General features: G+C 36.9%; 1 protein-coding gene and 1 long non-coding RNA gene across 10 annotated transcripts in view; one reads left to right on the top strand and one right to left on the bottom strand.

The window, feature by feature from the left end:
- The window catches only part of LRRC4C (leucine rich repeat containing 4C), a 1,157,697-nt gene that overhangs the window by 933,561 nt on the left and 202,185 nt on the right, over positions 1–21,951 (top strand). The window lies entirely within an intron of this gene.
- The window catches only part of LOC138916388 (uncharacterized), a 30,729-nt gene continuing 8,811 nt past the window's right edge, over positions 34–21,951 (bottom strand). Inside the window, exon 3 of the long non-coding RNA XR_011423619.1 lies at positions 34–168. This is a non-coding gene — a long non-coding RNA (uncharacterized lncRNA). The remainder of the gene's footprint in view (positions 169–21,951) is intronic.

Genomic DNA, 21,951 nt, shown 5'->3' with positions numbered 1-21,951 from the left:
TCAAGCTGCCATAACAAAGTACCATAGACTGGGTGGCTTATGAAAAACAGAAATTTATTTTGCACAGTTCTGGGGGCTAAAAATCTGAGATCAGGATGGCAGCATAGTCAAGTTCTGGTGGAGAGGCCTCTTCTGGGTTGCAGACCGTCAACTTCTCATTGTATCCTCCTATGGCAGAAAGAGAGATCCGGGCTCTTTAGCCTCTTATAAAGGCACCAATCTGTCATGGGAACTCCACCCTTATGACCTCATCCAAACCTGGTTACCTCCCAAAGGCCCCTTCACCAAACAGCATCCCATCGGGGATCAGATTTCAACATAAGAATTTGTGCCTGGGAGTGGAGGACAAACATTCAGTCAATAGCACATTGTTTCATATATTTTCTTCATTTTTTATTAGCTGAATTCTCTTCATTTTTCATAGATGTATGAAATGTTTAGGGTTGAACTGTGTTTTTAATATTTTTTGTTTAAATATAAAAAGTACCCAGCTTAATTTTCAGCAAATGTTTCTTTAATTGTTTTTTTTAACTTTCATTCAACAGGCTCTAAAAAATATGTCCTATTAGGTATGTGTGAGGCATGAATTTCCTTTTATCCCCTGAATCTCATAAGCACTCTTGTGTCAGATTGAGAGAGGCTATTACAAGGCTACTAGCTAGACATTCTTTTAATCCTGACTCTGAGTTTCAACTAGACAAGTTTTAGATGGCATAAAGCATTCATGGAAATGGAGTAGAAGAAATAAAGCTGATCAGGTGGGTTGATTCAGATTGTTTACAGCCGTTATTGCTTTGTTAAAGAACTTGCTTTCTGTCTTGTAGTAAGTAAGAATCCAAGAGATTTTCGAAACAGGAAGATCTCATCAAACCTGTACAAAAGAGGATTAATCTGGCCACAGAATAAATTGAGATGGAGAGTTTGGGGGCAAGAATGCTTAGAGGGTGTAGCTTATTCTAAGCATGAATTAAGGACTAGAATTAGCACTGTGATGTTTTGTATACACATCCCAATTAAATTAAGGGATGAGCTTAATTGACAGGCAGTGAAATTAACACTGAATCCCCATTGCAAATAATGGATGGCTTTGGGAAAAACAAATGTTATCTCTACCGAGGAAGCTGAACTCATACTGCTAGGAAGTTCAAAATGAAATGACAGCTTATTTCCCAAGCAACCAGGATGTGACATGTACTTTTACCACCTGGATCTGTTCCCCAGAATAGAGGCTTGCTCTATCTCTGGCACAGAAGATGGGATGTTTAGCTTGTACAACGTGCCAACTTGTGATTCTAAAGAAGGCCACTTAGGGGTGCTGATCTTTTGAGATGAGCACACATATCTAGACCATTGTTCATAATGAATTACTTCTTCTGTATCACCTGCCAACATCTTTCCTTAACCCTACCTGACACATTACCTAGGGAAAAAACACCAGCTTTACTTTTTCTCCTAAAATTTTATCAGGTTGACTTGTTTATGTTAAACAGAAGGAGATTAATTAAATTGGCTTTTTAAGCTGATGAAAATCCTTAACATGAGGCAAGTACAGTATCTATGATCGTGTGGGAAGAAGCATGAACAGAAGAATCAATAGAAACTCAAATCAGCCACCAGCTTATATTTGGGAGATTTTGATAAAAAAATGAAACTGCTTCCCCGAGGCCAGGTCTCAAAAGACCTCAATCAAAAGGAGGAGTACAGAGTATTTTCCAAAAGGGAAAGGGAGCAATTTTATATGGAAACAGAAATATGCCCAGTGACTCTTTATAGATGCACATGCATTTTTGGAAAGGACTGGATGATAAGCATACCAGAATGTCAGTCTGTGGGACCATGGCAGTGATCAATATTAAGCAGGTAGCCTAGTAAAGGAGAGAGACTGCTATATTTAGAGTTGGGAGAGGGGAGCTTGATTTAAGTTTTCAAATGATGAATTGCGTGACCCTGGGCTAATCACCTCACCTCTGCCAGAAGTGATTCCCTTATCTTGAAAATGGGAAGACTGGACTTACTTTGAGCTAAAGTCCCTTCTACTTCTAATTTATTGTGATTTTTTGTTCCATGCCCAGGATATTATGTCCTCAACATGCAAAAGGCAGAGAATGCTTGCAGGCTTTGTAGAACTCAGTGGGCAGTCTTGCTGTGTGTGGATATGCTGTGAATAAGTCTCAATGACTCTGCGTATCAGAGAGAGACGGTTTTCCATTTTGGGAAAATATGCATTTATTAAGAAACTCTATTTTTTGCTGGATAATGAAGTTTTATAGAAGGAAATAAATGATTTGTGTCTATTAAAGAAACAGAAGCAACAACGGCTTATTTTTGAGAGCCCCATTAAATGTATTCTGTTTCTTGCACTGTCTCTGTTCATTTGCGTGAGAACTGAAGTGCACAATAAAAAGCTGAATTAAATGAATGGCTAAATGAACCAATTAATTCTTTTTTTTTTCCAAATACAATGAAGGTGCCAAGCAGAATGCAGAGTATCCTGCAGTCGACCCTTGGGTATCTCCTAATGTGACTTTCTCTGACAGGCACAGAATTCATGGCCCTGCTCCCCTCGAGCGTCAGAGCCACCTACCTACTCAATGTAGAGGGGCTTTGACAATAAAATATAGCTATACTTTTAATGAAGCAGCAGTCACACTGAAGGCATGAATTTCTCTCAGCCTCCTATCTTTGGCCTGACATTGGTCTTACTCTTAACCCTAAAAAGCTTTAGTGTGAACTTTAAATTTCTTGATAATACTTTCACCTCTAAAGAGCATCAATGTAATCCTAAACTCCTTGACAAGTTTTCATGAATTTGATAGACAGCAGTAGAGTATATGGTTTGCAGTGTATCCAAATTAAATAGAGCTGATGTTTAATAGCAGCTTTGTGACCTTGAACAAATTACTTAACATCTCTGAGCTTCGGTATTCTCATCTACAGACTGGTACAATAACAATCCTTCTTTAGGGAGTTGCTGTGATTATTGCATAAAATGATTCATTTCAAATGGTTAACAAAATGTCAAGCACATAGTAAATACTCAAGGAATGGCAGTTGTCATTATTTTCTGCTCCATTCTTGGAAATACATAATAGTATGGTTTCCTCATTGTAGAGTGTGATAAACAATTTTCCTCCAAGGTGGTAGAAAAGTCTCTAGGACCAAAGGGCCCTTTACAGCTGATATTGGCATTTCACTGGGTGTTATTTTACCAGGATTTTCTACTTTTACCTTATGAACATACACAGTCAAATTCTTGCATAGGTACAATGGGACGTGATTCCCTGATGACCCGGGCAAGAGGAAAATACAGTGTGGCCGGCTACTCATGTCCCATCTTTATCCTTAGCAGCCAGACACTGAAGCTCTTTCTACCTCATTTATCTCTCTTGCTTTTATAACTAAAGCAATCTCTTAGAATGATGTGAGGATTAGATGAATTAATGCGAATATTTCTTTAAAAAATAAAAACAAATGCTTAACATAGTGCACACTCTTCTCAGTGCTTATGAGACTAACACTTCATCACCATAGCAATGGAGGTGTTCTGGAGCTATCTCCTTCTGGCTCATGAGAGCCGATTGTTAAATATTAGAGAATTTTGTGAGCTGTTTGTTGAACTGTTAATAGCTTGTAATAGGCATTGGTACGAGTATTTACACCATAGAAATTGGCAGACACCACATCACTGTGAGGCACTCTGAACCCTGTGAGGCAGATGCTATTATCATCAATCTCATTTTACAGCTGAGGCACTGAACAATAAGTAACTTGTCCAAGACTCATAGTGAGTTTCAGAGCTGAGAGTCAAACCCATGCAGTCTGACTTCTAAGGTTACACACTTAACCTCTATAATTTGATGCTATCCACTTTAAGTATTACATAGTAAATGCTCAGTAAATATTAGCTATTATTAACATTGAGAAAAGCATTTCCCTTACTGCTTTTCTATTTTCCTCTTTCTCTCTTCTCCTCCATTTGTCACATAATGTCAAGTTTTGACCTTGTGTGTGCAGGAAAGAACTAAATTTTATTATTATTATTTCTATAACACTGAAATCATTAGAAGGAGCTACAGATTTGGATCATCAAGTCTCTTTACTATGCACGGGTTTGGGTAGAGGAGGCAGTATAGTTGCATATTGGCTGTGGTCTGAGCTGTTGGGAGCAGGGGTGGACATGACATTTGTGAGTATGCCCCCTCCCTGCTGCAAGTGGAAAGAAGCCTATAAGGAAGAAGAGTGACAGTGGTAGAGGGTGTCTATCTAGCTTCTATCTCTGCAGAAGGTTGCCGTGTCTAAGCTCCCAGAAGCACATTGGCTCCAAAACAACCTAGCAGTGTCATTTCTTCCCTATGTTTACACTAAATGGTTGTGGTTTGGTATTTAAAATGCCTGAGAGCCAAGCTCTGCTATGCCACTTGTGAGCTGTGGGACCTGTGGGAAAATGAATATGCTAAGTCTGTTTCTTCAAGAGTGAAATGTGAAGAGTGGTAATACCTATGTTTCTGGCTTGTGGTGATACTTGAAGGTGATAACATGATGTAAGAGCTGCAAACCAGGAAGTAGTATACAAATATCAAGGCAGTGTTGTTAGCAGAGACCACAGGTGCTATACTCACGTGAAAGTCTTCACTCTCTCTCTGAAGTTAAGAATCAGACACATCAACAATTACCAAGCACTTATGTACCAGACTTTGCAATGAGCTGGGGACTTCAAGACATCCCTCACAAAGTCTTTGGCTTCAAGGTACTCAGAGACTATAAAGCTAAACAACACATAAAGATAACTTTAATAAATTCTGGAGCAATCCATAACATGGACTGCGTAATTCTTCCTTGAAGTGTTAGAGATCAGAGAGAAAGACATTAGTGTGCCTAATATAAAAGGTAGTATGGGAATTCTAGATAGAGAGACTAGCTGAGCCTAAATCCAGAAAGTTAAAGGAGCCTGGCTCATTTAGGGAAGTAATCTGGCATGAGTAGAGTGTACAGTTTGGGCTGGAGCCATAAACTTACTAACTTTGAACTTCAAGTCCCACATCTTATTTAATATTTATCTTTCAAGTTCACCTTACTTTATTAAGGATGTTCCTTTCATTTGCAAAGTATCAAGAGGTGGACACATAATGCGTGTATACATTCTCACTATTAAAATTTTCAATCATACATAACATAAAGAAAACGTGAAAATCTCTCTGTCATCCTCATTTACAATTTCTTTTCCAAAATTAATTGTGGTTAACTCTTGAGAGACATTCTTGCAGCATCTTTTAGACTTTAGCATGGATCTATAAATGGACAGTTAAGATTGATATGTGTGTGTTCTTTCTTACTTTTAATTTCTTGCATTTCTTTTACTTAACTACATTTTTTCCTACAACTTGCTTTTTTTATTTAAAAATACATAGTGTGATATCTTGTTAAATAGCAGATGTGGGTCTATATTATACTTTTTTCAGATGTTATTTTATTGTTATCATCAGCATGATCATTATAAAAACACCACATAAACATATTGACACATTCAAGCAGTACCAAAAAAGTCTAAAGTTAAAAGGGAGTCTCTTTTCTTACCCGACCTCACACTTTCCAAATGTAAATATTACGTATAATTTTTCCTTCTAGAGATTTCTAATTCCTATACATTTATCTATTTCTATCTATCTATATGCACATATGTGTATGTGTAAAATGTTATACACATATATAAAAGTCTTAAATAAATAGGAGTATTATAGACAAACCATGCTATATCTTGCCTTTAAAAAAAAGCTAAGAAATAGAACTTTGACAACTTTATTTATCACTCCATACAAATAACCATATTGGTTTTAATGGTTAATTGTATCCTTACCATGTGGATAACAAGGTGTTTGTTTATCCAGTCTCCTATTGATAAATGTAGGTTAATTCTAGATTTTTGCTACTACAAATATTACTGTATTATGTACCCCCTATACACAAGGCTTCATTCTTGTGCAAAATTGTCAAAGTATATATAAGCCAGGTTCTACTAAGATGCATTTCTAACAGTAGTGAGCCAGTTTACTATACATTCTTTAATTCTGTGCATGTACTCATTCTTTCAATGATAATTTTATGAGCACCGATTAAGTTTCAGACATTATTCTAGGGAAGAGATGGGATGACAAGTAAGAGAAATGTCATTGCTGAGCTTATGGAGCCCACGTTCTATTTGGCAAAAGATAGGCAATAAAGAAAAATAGGAGGGTAAATGGAGAGATGGATATATAAAAAGATGGATGGATGGATGGATGGAAGGCTAGACAGATAGAAAGATAGATATAAAAGGGAAATTACATAGTGTGATTAGCAATATGTAGTATATAGATGGAGTAATAAAATAGACAATAACTGGGAAAAGAGAGCCACTTTAAATACAACTGGTCTCTCTGGAAATGTGCTTTGAACGGAGGCTTTAATGATCACATTCAAAAGAAAATTACAAAACTGATAGATAAAGCCAGTATTTCATTATTACTTGCTTCTTTACAATAGGGATGCTGCATACTTTTTCATAAGTTTTTGAATGTTTTGTCTTTATTTTTCTATCAATTGGTTCTTCATCTTCACCTATTTCTGTGTTGAGTTAGAGGTATTTCCCTCACTGATTTATAATGTATGAGCCTTTACTTTTTTAAATGCTTAAATTAAATTTTCAAGACTTAAATTTGCTCCAAATTTATGCATTAATATATTGGGAATCAAGCTGAAGATGGTTAATTTTGCATAATAATACTCTTGAATTTTTCAACCATATGGCTTAGATGCAGACAAGCTTTGCTACATTTTCTTTAGAATGATTTCATTGTCATGTTTAAAAAAAAAACACTTGTAATATAATCTCTATCAAAATCTAAAGCATAACACTGAGCTATAATTGACAAAGAAAACCTCAGAAAAGACTCCATGTTAAGCCTCAAATATTCAATGCCATCCCAATATTTTCCAAGTACAAAGAACGTTAATTTATATTTCTTCTTACAATTGAACCCCAACCTTTCAGTCACTCAGGCAAAGGCTAGATGAGATATGAAAAGTGGTGTATCAACTGTGATGGCTCTCTTTGCTTCTGTCTTTTGAACTCTGCAAGAAGATAAGGCAACAAAATTAATATAAATTTAAAAGTTTTTTATAGGTCATATATTTTAAGTGAGAAAAGAAATGAGGAACATCAGACATTACTTGGTTTCAGGGTTTTAAACAGTCAAGTTTCCTTTCAACAGCCTTGGATTCTGTGACACCAGCAGACAACTTGCAGCTGAGCCTGGGCGAGCTCAAAGTTTCCTTAATTTTGTGCTGTATCCACCACCAGAATGGTCTATATCTCACAAGAATATATGGATTTGTGAGTTGATCCCTACTGGTAGAATCTTGACGTTCAAATCTTCTCCCACCATAGATGTCATCATATGGTCTTCTTTTGTGGCTTTTGAAATTTAATTTTTGTTTCCTTTCTTTGCTCTTCTGTATTTAGGAAAGATCAACTTCATTTATTTTTAGTGAAAGGGAATAAGAATAAACATGCCTGAGATTTAACCCCACCTCTGCTATGCCGTATCATCATGATATTACACACCTTAGTGAACTACTCTGATCTACAATTTCCTTTTTCGTAAAAAAAAAAAAAAAAAAAGGTAAAATTTCTATGTTGTGGTATTGGGAGGCTTAAATGAGAGCGTGTAGCAATGTACTTGTCAGAGTGCCTGCACATAGTAAGCAAACAATAAGTTATTAGGACTACTCTTGTTGTATTTATTATATTTTATATTTACGTATATGCTATATTATAATGGAGATAAATAATCAAAAAAATGTAGCTTTACAATTCTATCTATCCCTCATCCCAATTTACTCTATCCCCAACCACATACACACACATCCCTTAATTGCAGTGTATTTGGAGAAGAGCAGTTTTCAACAAGTTAGGTGGGTAAAAATAGGTGTATGGTTACATCCTAAACCAATACTGTTATTTTCTAATTCTTCCCCGTTTCCTATAGTAATAGAATGCAAACAATTCTAACCAACACTTGAACTCTGTACTGGTCCAATAGTGAACTTCTCATGTTTCTGTCCACGGGAACAGAAGAGAAATCAGAATTCTACACACATAGTTTCTTTTACCTATTAGTTTTGTATGTTGGAAAATAGTATACAAGTAGAAATAACTGTGTGCCTGGGCAGGATGGGAGGGAGGATGAAGTGGAGACTTACTTAGAATAATTGGAATATACTAGACCAATAGAAAATATAAGTAATTTTAATAAAATTGTTTCTTAAATAAAATTTCCAGTTATTCATTTTAAAACACCATAAGTAAGAGTGACAAAAGTCATAAACCCATGTCACCTTTAGTTTTTTACTCTCTTGGAATCATATGTCAAATTTCCAAGTAAATGCCTGTTTTCTTTTTTACTCAAAGTACTAAAATCCCCTTTAAATTTTATAATTGTCCAAAACATGGAGTTACCCTTCACTATTGCTTTTTAGGGAAAGTTCACAAAAAAAGAAGACAATAAATATAATTACAATTAATAACTTCTATTTGTCCAATTGGTCACCTATAACACTTCCAATATTAAAATTAGTACCTTATGATAAATAAAAAGTTTTTGCTAAAAGCCATATCATATCACTGGTCATCTTGTTTATGTTGGGGCCTGTGATAACAAAAAGAGCTTCAGTACACAAAGTATGTGCAATCAATACAATTAAAAAATATATATTTGGTGAATATTTTATGCAAGATACTGTTCTAGGACCTTGGAGTAAGGCAGAGAAAAATACAGGCAAGGTACCTTCTCTGCTGGACTTACTCTCTAGAATATTACAAATTTTAAATCACATTAATTCGCACAATAGCCCCACGAAGTAGGTTGTTTTGTTTTGTTTGCCCATTTTAAAGACCCAAAAAACAGATCCACATACATTAAGCACTTTTCCCAACTAACAGATGTGGAGTTGGAGCTGTTTTTTATTCTAAAATTCATGCTATGTTCATTAAATTGTGGAAAGATAAGGGATTCTGTAGTCTGTGACAACTACTAGAGAATTTCCAGAGAAAATATAGCATATCTGACACTACCTTCTTCTCTGACTACAGAGAGATTGCTCATGGCAAAGTGGTGTCTATCAATCCTGAACCCATCTGAAGCCTCCAGCTCCTACAGAGTTAGATAATATGTTCCTGGGAGGACTCCGGTGTACCGAAACACTACCTGTCACACTTGAGCTGTGAAGTCTACCTCAATAAAGAGGAGGAAAAGGTGTGAAAAACACCCTCTGGTCCTTTGTACCTGGTTACTTATCTTGAAACGGGAATAAGAAAATGATGACCACAAACATCCAGAAACAGCGTTCATCTATGGCTTTCTGGGGGCCCCTAAGTAACTGCGTGAGTCACATCTCTGCTCTACTGCAAACCTATAACATCAGAAACCTCTTTCTTTGTAATCTAGTGGCCAGAAATAGTACAAACTTTTTTCCATCAGCCTCTCCCAAATTTTATTTTTAATGAAGGTAAATAGGAGTGGTTCATGTAAATGCTATACAGACCGGTGGAGAAATTTTAGATGATATTCAGTATTTCTCCAGAGTCATTGCTATTTTAAAAATTACTTCCCAAATTGTTTCATCATGGGAATATTATCAAGAGAAGGTTTCCGAGGAATGAGGTTAGTGAGAGCGCACGAGCTGAGTGGTAGTTCTTATATCCGTTTCAGTTATGCTTTTGATCATACAGGTTGCTGCTTTGGGATTATTTCAGATTAAAATTTATTTAAAACTGCTGTCTGCCAGAAGTCAGTAGAATGTATTAAGCAGAACTTTAAATTTAAAATGCTTTTTAAAGTTCTTTTTAAACAGAGCTAGTGCGACTTAACTATTCCATGAAATGGTCTATAAAAGCCGAAGAAAGGGGAGGACGGACTTCTGTAGTCAATTAAATTTGATAAATACTCCGCATAGCTCACCTCATGGAGAGTCATGATGCATAAAACCATGTCAAATTCTCTGAACTGCCCTATAAGAATGGGATCTGATTAACTTTGTCTAGTTCAATGATTCCAAAACATATTTGACTATAGAAACTGTTTTTTACATCAAACTTAGTTACTCCCTTTATAACATGTTCTTTCGAGGCCTGGACTAAATTATGATGATAGAAAGAAGTCAAGCTAAGTTTCCAAATAGCCACACGTTCACATGGAAAATACAGTCAACAGGTAAGTTGCACTAGCTCTGTTTAAAAAGAATTTTAGAAAGCATTTTAAAAAGTATCAATTGCAGAAATGAGAAATGAATGTGGTAGGGTTTAAGGATAGAAAATATAAAACAAGATTTTCATAGTTTGATGAATTATGCAACAGTGCAACGTCCAACCTTAGGAAGGTATAAGTTGCGGAGTGTGTGTGAAGAATGGTGTTTAATTCTGCCTGAATTTTTAAAAGATGGTGCCAAATTCAAGTGCTTCTAGGGGAGGAGTAATCAGGATGGTGAATGATCTATAAATTTTGTTATATGATGAATGGACAAAGATCTAAGAATTCGAAACAATGACCTGAGAAGACTTGGTGCCACCATTTTGTTGTGTTCAAAATGACTGTAACAGCTTCATAAGATCTCAGCTTTCCTTTTTTCCCCTAACCCGACCTCTACCTGGGAGCTAGAATGATTATTTTAAAATGTAAATTACATTGTGTCATCTCTCTATTGAAAATCATCCAGTAAAATCTACAGTCTTTATCATGGTCTCAAATCTTACTCGTCTGTCCCCCTGGTTGCCTCTAAACTCATTTGCTACACAACTCCAGCCCACACTGGTTTTCTTGTGAAGTCTCAAGCACATTCCCACCCCAGGGTCTTTGCTCTTGTGATGCTCTTGCCTGGAATGCTCTTTCAATAGCTCTGCATGTGTCTCTCTACTTTATGTACTGAAACTTTGCTTCAGATGTTCCCTTCTAAGTGAGGACTTTGACAACTCCCCTCCACTTCCCACTCCCTTTCCCTACTCCACTTTTCTGCCAAGCACTTAGCATTAGCCGATATGATGCTACACATTTATTTACTTCTTCTCTTCATCTTAATTGAAGTAATGCGAAAGGCTGTAAGAGATAAGCCTTGCTATTTTAGCAGCATAACACAATAGTAGATAGTTTTCCTATTTGTACAAAGTCTGAAGGTTAGTGGCAGCAGGGAGATGGGACTGGGGGTCTGCTCCACACAGTCATTCAGAAACCAAGAGTGACATCTTTGATAGGTGGCTTTCTGGTTCATCCTACCTTCTCCAGCAGGCAATAGAAGAGAGAATGGGTGGTATGTGGGAAATATATGAGCCATAGGTGGAAATAGTACACAACATTTCCTTTTGCTAGCACAATGTAGCTAGCACAATCCTTTTGCTAGAACTCAGTCCTGTGGATAGACATCACTGTAAGGAAGATTAGGATATGTAGTTCAGCTGTCTGTCAAGAAGGAGGAGCAGAGGGGCTGGCCCTGTGGCTGAGTGGTTAAGTTCATGCGCTCCAATGCAGATGGCCCAGTGTTTCATTGGTTCAAATCCTGGGCATGGACGTGGCACTGCTCATCAAACCACGCTGATGTGGCGTCCCACATGCCACAACTAGAAGGACCCACAACGAAGAATATACAACTATGTACCGGGGGGCTTTGGGGAGAAAAAGGAAAAAAATAAAATCTTTAAAAAAAAAAAAAAGAAGAAGGAAGAGCAGAGAGGTTTGGTGAATAAACACTTAGGTTCTGTCACAATTGCTTAAATTAGAAACTACATTTCATGAGGCAGGGATTTTTTTTTTGATATGTATTATATCCTCATGCCTAGGACAATGCCTGGCACATAGGAGATGCTCAATGAAAAATAAATAAATAAATATGAAAACCTAAGGCTCATATAATGCTTAATATGTGTCAGGCACTGGTCAGAGTGCTTGACATTTAACACCCTACAGAATGACCCTATACGGTAGGTGCTATTATTGTCACATTTTAAAGAGGAAGTTAATGAGGCACAGAGATGATGGAAAGTTTCCTGAGGTCATAGAGCTAGTAAAAGCCACAGTAGAGATTAAATTCAATTTCTCTGGATCAAGAACTCATGTTCTTAACTGCTTCACACAGTGCCACTCTAGGTATATATAGATCGAATAACTACATGGTAAGAAATTTCAAAAGTTTCGCAAGTCCATTCTTTGTTAGATGGGCACCCTTGTAAAAGGTAACTTCTTCCTGGGGACCGGCCCTGTGGCATAGTTGTTGGGTTTGGCGTGCTCCACTTTGGAGGCCTGGGTTTGGATCCTAGGCGCAGACCTACACCACTCGTCATCCATGCTGCAGTGGTGACCCACATATAAAATGCAGGAAGATTGGCATAGATGTTAGCTCAGGGCTAATCTTCCTCAAGAAAAAAAAAGAGGAAGATTGGCAACACATGTTACCTCAGGGCCAATCTTCCTCAGCAAAAAAATAGTGAGTTCGTCCTTGCTGTGAGTGTATTATCAGTGGCAGGGTGACATTGTATAAAGAGAGTGAAAAGAAGATTCCTTCTGGGTGGTCATCTGAACTAGGCACATCCAACAATTATTCTAACTACAATTCTAAAATTTCCTGCTTTCCCATTCTGGTCACACCATGTGTTTTTCATGCTGTAGCAAAGTAAATACAATTAGAATCTATTCCATTTTTATTAAAAGGCTTAATTCTTTATTTGCTTTTGCTTTGGCTATTTCACTGGGAATGATGCTTAAAAAGCCCTTTAATAAGAAAGTTCACCTCTGTCTTATATCCCAATAAGAGAAGACTTGTGTGTAGGGTTTATAGACTGAAGGAGAAATGTGAAGCCTAAATTCTACCTCAGAAATCTATTTTTGTGATATGCCTTTAAATGTCATCCACAAAAACCCACTTCCTTCTTGATCTAATATAAATGCGTGTAAAGTAAACCTTCTTCCAACACAGACACAGGTCATGTCCTGATTTCTGTGTTCACGAGAATAGTTTTTGCATGTCAAAGAACGCAATACAGGAAACAAGAACAATTATGAGACAACGTAATGTATAAAGATTTTCAGATCAGAAAGGCCCTGGATTTTTTATTTGTATATTTTTAAAATAGTATAAAACATGCTATTTATGAGTGAAAAATGCATAGTTGCCTAGTTGCTTTAAAAGTTTTGAGTACATAGGATTCTATGGATCAACCATATACTGGTTATCTAACAATTCTCAAAGAATATTGACAATGAGCAGGTACATGATTTCAGTGGTTTCCAGGGACCAACTCACTGTTACCCTGGCTGTTGCTGCCGATGGTTTTGTCGCTGTTATAGTTGTTAGTTTTCTCTCATAATTTTGCTAGGGATATAGGATTTAGAAGGACTTTGGATCATTGAATTATATGTTACTAATATTGAGCCTTTTGAAAGTTTTGAGTCTGAAAAGGGATCTAATTCTTTCAAAATTGGGGAGAGAGAAAAAGTACTCTCACTGGTAGCTCCAAAGGGTTGTCATAGCCGAGATATAATCTCATTTAGAGAAGGGTCATGATAGTGAAGAGTGAGCCAGAGTAAATGCTTCCAGATTACATTCTCCTGAATTATAGCTGGTGATCTGTAGCTGAGAAGACATGGAACTGAAAAAAAAAAAAAGGAAAGGAAGGAATGATGGGAGAGAAGAAGGAAGGAAGCGAGGGAGAAAAAGAAATAAAGTAAAAATTTGAGATAGATTCTCCCAATTCTATTGACGCTCTATTATACTTCACTCTCTGCTAACTGGCTAGCTTGCTTATTTTTGTATTTATATACATATGTCTGTACATATGTATATATGTATGTATATATTTATCTGGTGACTTCGGTACTCCACTTAATGCTTTTTTCACTAACATGCTTATAATTGCTGGATTCTTGCTCATAACCACAAAACAATTATGAGCGTACAATTATGAATGAAATAGCATGTAGATAGCAAAATAAAATGTAATTACCTTCCTCCCCTACTCATATTTGGTGTTGTATTACTGTGACGTACTGATATAAACTGCTTTTAAAAGGTTTTATTATGTTCTCAACTTGTTTTCCTAAACCCCAGCCTACTGTCCTTATGGATAATAGGGCCCAGTGGTATGCTTTTCTTGACAGTGTCTTCTGAAACTATCATTAAAGTTTCAGTGAAATGTTTCAGCTGTGTCTTTGGTAATAAGCAAATGTTCCCAGTAGGTACAAACATAATATTTAGTCTTATCCCAAAATTTTTTAAATCATGATATGTGCCACTCAACATAAAATAGAACAGGGTCCCCAGTGTATTTTTCTCTGTGCATCCTAAAACAGAGCAAGCACAACTACCAGGTTATGTTTTTCCATCTTGAGCACCAAACCTGCAGTAATTACATCAGCTAAGCAAGTTTTTTTATTGGCTTATTTCATAATTAAATAATATGAGTGGATACACAATGATGATTCATCAGAATAATTTTATCTACCTCCTAAAAACAAATGAACCTAAGGAGTAAGGATCGCCTTATATATTGTCTATTTTAGCCAGAGGAGGAGGCCGAAAACAAGTTGTTTTAAAGATCGGATATTTTTGGTGGTCTTCACTCTTTTTATCAATTTGCATGTTGATATCTAGCAGTCCTCACTTATTTGGATTCCTTTAGACACTAGCATGGGTCGTTAGTCCACTTATTCAGTCACGTATTAATCCATTAATTTATTCAATAACTATTCATGAGTGATAAACATGATGTTTGATTTTAAATAACCTACAGTTTCTTAGAGAAAGAAAAATGTAAACAAATGCTAAGTATAAGGTCTGATAATTGACTTAGTGGAGATATTTGTGTATGGTATAAAGAGAACAAAGGAGAAAGGACATTCAGTTTTGCCCAGCAGATTAAAGAAAGTGATGGTGGTGCTAAGATGTGCAAAACAACTAGAGAATTGTCACATGAAGAGAGCAGAACGCTCCAGTCCATGAACAATCATGTGAGAGACAATGATGTATTCAAGGAATTAGACAGGCTTCAATTTTGTTAGACTGTAAAGTAAAAGTGACAAGATATTGGGATTTGAGACCCAGGAAAGGAAGGGCGTTAAAAAAAGAATCAGACACCTTAATTCACACACAAGAGTTGATGATGAAAAGACATAAAACTGCTTGCTGTGGGTTGAATTGTGTTTCTCGAAAACGTATGTTAAGTCTTCAACCCTGAGAGCTGTTTGTGATCTCATTTGGAGATGGGATCTTTGCAGATGGAATCAAGTTAAGATGAAGTCATACTGGATTAAGGTGGGCCCTAAATCCAATGACTGGCGTCTTTATAAAGAGAGGGAAATTGAGAGATACAAAGAGACATACACCTGAGGGAAGAAGGTTGCACAAAGAGGGAGGGAGAAATTGGAGTTATGCTGCCACAAGCCGAGGAACATCTAGAATCAGCAAAAAGTAGAAGAGAGAAGGAAAGATTCCCTCATAGAACTTCAGAGGGAGCAGGGCCTGCCCATGTCATTTTCCTCCCAGTTAAATTTGAATTTCAGACAAACAGTCATATATTTGAGGCATACTTATACTAAACAATTATTCACTGTTTATGTAAAATTCAATTTTATTTTTTTCCTGCTTTATTGAGATATAATTTTCATAGAATATTGTGTAAGTTTAAAGTGTACTACATGATGATTTGGTACATTTACATATTACAAATGATTACCAAAATAAAGTTAGTTAATACATCCATTACATCACAATTACATTTTTTTTTTTTTTTTTGGTGAGAACATGTAAGATCTACTCTGTTAGCAACTTTCAAGCATATGATACAGCATGTTAACTATAGTCACTATGCTGTACATTAGATCCTCAGGACTTACTCATCTTAAAACTGGAAGTTTGTACTCTGTGACCAACATCTCCCCATTTTCCCCACCCTTAGCCCCTGGCAACCACCATCCTTACTCTGTTTCTAAGAGGTTTTTTTTAGATTTCCCATATAAGTCAGATCAGGTAGTATTTATCTTTCTCTGCCAGACTTACTTCACTTAGGATAATGCCCTAAAGTTCCACCCATCTCATCGTAAATGGCGGGATTTCCTTCTTTCTCATTGCTGAATATTATTCCATTGTATATATATGTATATCCATTTTCCATTGTATATATATGTATATCCATTTTCTTTATCCATTTATCCATCAAGAAGTTGTTTCCACTTCTTGGATATTGTGAATAATACTACAGTGAATGTAATGAACATGGTGATGCAGAATCTCTTGGGATCCTGATTTCCTTTCCTTCAGATATTTACCCAGTAGTGGGCTAGTTCTATTTTCACTTTTCAAAGAAGCTCTATACTGCTTTCCATGGTGGCTGTACCAATTTACATTCCCACCAACAGTGCACAAGTGTTCCATTTTCTCCACATCCTTGACAGCACTTGTTATCTCTTGTCTTTTTGATAATAGCCATTCTAATAGGTACAAGATGATACTTCATTTTGGTTTCAATTTGCATTCCCTGATGATTGGTGATATTCAGCATCTTTTCATGTACCTGTTGGACGTTTGTATGCCTTCATTGGAAAAATGTCTATTCAGTTTCTTTACCCGTTTTTTGACTGGGTTATTATTATTATTATTATTTGCTATTGAATTGTGTGAGTTACTTATATATTTTAGATATTAACTCATTACCTGATATATGGTTTGCAAATATTTTCTCCCATTCCATAGATTGCCTCTTTATTCTGTTGACTGTTTCTTTTGCTGTACAGAAGATTTTACGTTCATTAGTCCCATTTGATTATTTTTCCTTTGTTTGCTTTTGTTTTTGTGTCATATTCAGAAAAACATTGCCAAGACCCTTGTCAAGGAATTTTGCCCTGTGTGTTCTTCTAGGAGTTTTATGGTTTCACTTCTTCTGTTTAAGTTTTCAATCCATTTTAAGTTAACTTTTGTGAGTGGTGTAAAATAGGAGTCTAACTTCACTCTTTTGCATGTGCTTGTCCAGTTTTTCCAACACCATTTATTGGAAAGATTGTCTTTTCCCCATTTAGTATTCAAAGTTCCCTTGCCAAATATTAGCTAATTGTATATGCAGAGGTTTATTTCTGAGCTCTCTATTCTGTTCCATTGGTCTATGTATCTGTTTTCATACCAGTACAATACTGTTTTGTATAAATCACATCATCCGCAAACAGATAATTTTACTTTTTTCTTTCCAATTTGGGTGACTTTTATTCATTTTACTTTCCTAATTGCTCTGCTAGGACTTCTAGTCTTATGTTGAATAGGAGTGGGGAGAGTGAGATTTTAGCTTTTCACTGTTGAGTATGATGTTAGCTATGGGTTTCTCACATATGGACTTTATTATGTTGAGGTAGGTTCCTTTTATTCCCAATTTGTTGAGAACTTTTATAATGAAAACACATTGAATTTTCTCAAATACTTTTTCTGCATATATTGCAAAAATCATATGATTTTTATCCTCATTCTATTAATGTGGTGTATCACATGTATTGATTTGTATATCTTGAACCATCCTTGCATCCCAGGGATAAATTCCACTTGATCATGGTGTATGATCTTTCTGTGTAATGCTGAATTCGATTTGCTGGAATTTGTTGAAAATTTTTTCAAATATTTTCATCAGGGATATTAACCTGTAATTTTCTTTTCTTGTAGTGTCCTTATCTCGCTTTGGTATCAGGGTAATGCTGGCCACACAAAATGAGACTGGGTGTGTTTCCTTCTCTTTAGCTTTTTTTGGACAAAAATTTGAGAAGGATGGCAATAATTCTTCTCGAGATGTTTGGTAGAATTCCCAGTGAAGGCATTTGGTCCTGAGCTTTTCTGGTTGGGAGAGTTTTGATTACTGCTTCAATCTCCTTAATCATTATTGATATGCTCGGATCTTCTAATTCTTCACGATTCAGTCTTGGTAGGTTGCACGTTGCCAGGAATTTATCCATTTTTTCTAGGCTATCCAATTTGTTGGCGTATAATTGTTCATCGTAGCCTCTTATAATCCTTTGTATTTCTATGGTGTCAGTTATAGTGTCTCCCATCAAGTCCCTAGGCAGACTGGCCTGATCTCTGACAATGCCTGGAGGTTCTAGAGCCAAGCAAAGGGTCCAGGATCTCCAGCACCAGATGACAGCATCTCTTGCTGGCAGACTGGCTCACTGAGGCTGTGAGGAAGCTGGATCTGCATATGGGGCACTTTCAATATCTCCACAGTTGCAGATGGGAAATTCTGTTGGCTGGGCCCTGTGCCAGTTGTCCAGCTTGCACGATTGCAGCTGGATCGGGACAGATGCCTAGTATAATACTCTTTTAGGATCTCTGGGGGCACAGATGGGAGTGTCTCCTGAAGTTCCCTATGCCAGAAAGAATGTTCATGGTCTCTGGCTGGGACGGATTGAAGCCCGGTTACAGGGCCCTTACAGAATCTACAATCTGACTAAATTTGGTAGGCTCACCTCCAGGGGCTCTCAGACTGTGGCCAAGATGGAGTAAAGCTTGTTCACAGCCTGCTTCAGGATCCACAACCAACAGTGAGGTCTGTATGTCTATTACCTGATGCATGAGTGGGCGTTACTCCTCCCAGGTCTCTTGGTTTATGGTGCTGGTGACAGACCCAAAACTAAACACAGCTATAGCTGCGTTCACAGGAGTCTAGAACTGTGTATGTTTCTGGGACCAGGGCTACGGGCAGTGATTCAGCTGCCTGGTTGCCAGCCTGACGGGCTCTCCTCAGTCTTAGACTCCACGGAGGTTTCATAATATCCTACCTGGGTTCCAAAGCTCCCATGAAGCCATTTTTGTCTGTAAACGGGTGCCAAATCATTGTTGTTGACAGGGGAATATGTGCAGAGAATATCTTATTTGGTCATTTTGCTGATGTCACTCCCCACATCTTGATTTTGAATTTCCTGCCTCCAGAACTGCGGAAGAATACATTTCTGTTGTTTCAAGCCACCCCATTTGTGTTACTTTGTTTGTGTCAGTCCTAAGAAACTAACACGTTGCTAAAGTGTATTCAATTTTTAAAGGCCACGTATGCAGAGAAAGCTTGATTAGAAAAACTGCTTCTCCAGTGTTAATTTATATTTTATCCTTGGGCCATTGCTACTAATCCCATCTCAAACTCTACCACATAAGCAACTGCAATTCACGTATGTTCATAATTCAACTGCCTCTTCTTCATTAGGTTAATACCAAATGGGCATAACACATTAGATTCAGGGAATGACACCATACCAAGTAAGAAAGTAACTACCAAATGGCTCTGCAGCCTATATTGGATACTCAAATGACAATAAACTCACTACCTTTCAAGGCCATCTATTCCACCCTTGGATAGTTTTGAAGGCTTGGACACTTTTTTTTACATTGAGCTGAAATTGCGTTTCTTGTCATTACCACTTTCAGTTCTTGTTCTATGCCTAGAGGCACACCAAACAGTTTTAATTGCGCTTTCCCAGAACAACCCAGGAACACCGATTCCTGGCCAACATGCTCCAAGTCTGTTTTCTGTGGACTCCAGACTTTCATAACCTTTGAGCTTGGCTCATATGACACGGTTTCAGTTCACAGCATCCTTCCAGTTGATCCCCTCGTCTTGTTTACATTAACCGTGTGCAATGGCATTTCAGCTCCATGTCTTTTTGCTGCTAGTCAACAGTGCTGGGCTCTGTTCTCCGGTGACATCGCTGCATGGCTAGCTTGCCCAAGTAAAACAAGGTTTAATTAAATCTTAATGTTGCACCCGGCTCTTACAGAACTGTTATTTTCACTTCCTGGTGCTGTTAGCAGAATACATAATGAGATCATGTGGAGGACAGAATCAGCCCCGCTCACAAAGAGAAGGATTTTGTCATTTTCTCACTGTCTCCTTCCACTCAGCTTAGTTTTGGCTCACCTCAGAGGTCTCAATTTTCTCCTGCAGACAAATAGACATATTTGTGGCAGTGCTTGCTCTTTTTGAGTTACAAAGGTATCATCAAGAAAATCTTAAAATTCGTTAAGATATCTAAATGAAAGGAAGGAATGCTTAGTGCATTAAGTTTTGGGGGCTCCCCACACATCCTGCTATTACCCGGTTACCTCTCTCACCTTCATGAATGGTTTTTCAAGCACTCCAAAAACTAAATAGCCCATAAAATATTCTGTATTTGAACTGGTATCATTTTTCTCCTGTTTTTATTTTATGATAGAAATAATCATTGTGGTTATTACTCTCTTGGAAAAAATAAATAAACTGAAAAATGATACCACCAAGAATCCTTGAGATTACTAATTTTTCCAACCTGGTCATAAATCCTCAGGAAATGTCCTTTACCTCAATTGTTAAATGTTGGTCCAACAAGAGTTATTTCCATAGCTGACTATTATTGCCTGCCTTAGAGAAGTACAAGAGAAAATATGATTACATGGTTTGATATATGCATGCAACTTGTCAACTACTTGAGTTGTCTCCAATAGCTAAAGGCAAATATGAAAAAAAAAATCACAACATGTGGACTTACTGTTCTGTATCATCGAACTGAAGATGATGTGAATTTATTCTTTCTGGCAATTCACCTCTTACTTTCTTAACATTTTTCTACAGATAATAATAACGATTTGCTCTGTTTATTTTGTGATAAAAACCCAAGCGCCTAGACGACTTCCTGGACACCAGGCTGCTGATTCCCACGTTAAACAAGAATAGTTTAAAGTGGCTACATACTATTAACTCCACTTTATATAAAAATACTGTGGCTCAGAACCTTGCAAGTTGTCTTTTCAAACCTACACCAGCTGTGGAAATGTAAAATATCAAGTCTGGGTGTAAATGTCCTCATTTTTGTTCTTCCTATTACAACTAAATTCTTTTAAAATGTATGTGAAAATATTTCAGTTTGAGTAATCTGTCTACAAACATAGCCAGTGTCTATATTACATGCCTCTTAACATGTGTAAAGATCATAAAATTATTTTTATATAATGGTTGATCCCATTCTTTAAAAAAAGAATCTCAAGTACACTCACAATTAGAAATTGAAGGTATGAAAGGAGAATAAAATCTGATGTTCTGAAAGATGTAAAGCTTTCATAGATCAAAGATAAACACAATCAACTTTAGAGGCTAGCCCAGTGGCATAGTGGCTAAGTTTGTGAGCTCCGCTTCTGCAGCCCAGGGTTCATGAGTTTGGATCCTGGACATGGACCTACACACTGCTCAGCATGCCATGCTGTGGCAGTGTCCCACATACAAAATAGAAGAAGACTGGCACAGGTATTAGCTCTGTGGCAATCTTCCTTGAGCAAAAAGAGGAGGACTGGCACAGATGTTAGCTCAGGGCCAAACTTCCTCACACACAAAAACAATCGACTTTATTATTTGTTTTGTCTTTAGTTTTTGCAATAGTCCAAGAGTCAGCATAGAGTGTAGTGAAAGCAGTTTTTGGAACTGCACTTGAGGTATTTTCTGTTAGTCTTTAATAGACTAAATAGGAGATGAATAGGCAAAAGAGGAGTTATTTAAGACTCTTCTCTAATACTTGGTCCAGTGTGTCGCTAATGTATAGTAAATATTGATTATAGAATTGTTGACAGATTGACAGATGGATTGACTAACTGACTAAATCAATGACTATGAAAACATATTCATACATTGAGCTAAGGGCCAAGAATTATTGTGAAATTCCATAGCTTTTGATAAATATTATCATCTGAATGATGGCATCTAAAGATAGAAGCCCTCTTCTTGGTCATTCATTTTCTTCAAGGGAACAGTAAGGCTCAATGAACTTGAAATAAATCTGAAAAACTGAGACTTCCCATTTGGATCTTCTGATTTATGCATGGAAGAGTGGCCTCCCTATATGAACAAGGCACCTTACATGACCCCAAAGGGCTTGTTGCCCTCCG

Source organism: Equus caballus, chromosome 12 (genome assembly GCF_041296265.1).
Source record: "Equus caballus isolate H_3958 breed thoroughbred chromosome 12, TB-T2T, whole genome shotgun sequence".
Classification (NCBI taxonomy): domain Eukaryota; kingdom Metazoa; phylum Chordata; class Mammalia; order Perissodactyla; family Equidae; genus Equus; species Equus caballus.
Note: the sequence above shows the minus strand (reverse complement) of the source record. Positions and strands in the feature narration are given on the sequence as shown.